This window comes from Phalaenopsis equestris, unplaced genomic scaffold (genome assembly GCF_001263595.1).
Source record: "Phalaenopsis equestris unplaced genomic scaffold, ASM126359v1 Scaffold000598, whole genome shotgun sequence".
NCBI classification, from domain to species: Eukaryota; Viridiplantae; Streptophyta; class Magnoliopsida; order Asparagales; family Orchidaceae; genus Phalaenopsis; species Phalaenopsis equestris.
Genome location: NW_018165038.1, coordinates 23,779 through 24,581, shown reverse-complemented (window position 1 = coordinate 24,581; position 803 = coordinate 23,779).

The following is an 803-nucleotide window of genomic DNA, read 5'->3' as shown; positions in this document are numbered from 1 at the left end:
GTGCCCCGCCCTCCCCGTTTTCCCCTTTTTCGGAGCCTCTGCCGCTACGACATGTCTACCTCTGGGTTACTGCCTTACCGGTATACCCTCTTTTCGGGCCACTGCCACGACATGCCCACCTTCGGGTCACTATCTTACCGGCATATCCTCTTTTCGGGCCCTTGCCACTACGGCATGCCATTCCCACGAGTTTTTTCCTTCATGACATACTCTTTATCACTACTTATATGTTTTGATTTGCTTGCACTAGCATTTGTATTTGCATGTTTGCATGGATAGCAAGCCAGGTTCGTTAGGAGAGTGACCCCGTGTTGGTTGCGATGCCTTAACGAGCATTGCTTGCTGGGTTGATCCCATTGAGCAATGCGAGTTAAGTCATCAAGATTGACATGAGTATGACTGTGCTAAAGATCTAACTCGTGTCATCATTCTTCGTGACACCCTTTAGATCCTTCGGATTTTTAGGATGGGGCCGGCATGACGACCCCGTCAAAGTCATACTATACCTAGACTTATCCCTCACTTAGATACTAGGTTAACACACATTTCGTTAGATGGTGTGCTAGGCTAGGACTTAGGGTGCTAGGTAGTCTTTTTGATACTTGACTATTGTTCTCTGTTGGATTTGTTGCCATAGCCAGGTATCTTTCTTTTGCATTGTGTTTGTGGTGTGACTGCATGCTGCATATGTGTGGTAGTGTTGTTGACCTCACTTTTGGTTGAGGTCTAGAAACTTCTTTAGTAGCCTAGGTCTAGCCATAGGACTTTCCTATTGACTAGTCTTAAAAAACTAGAAAAGGTAC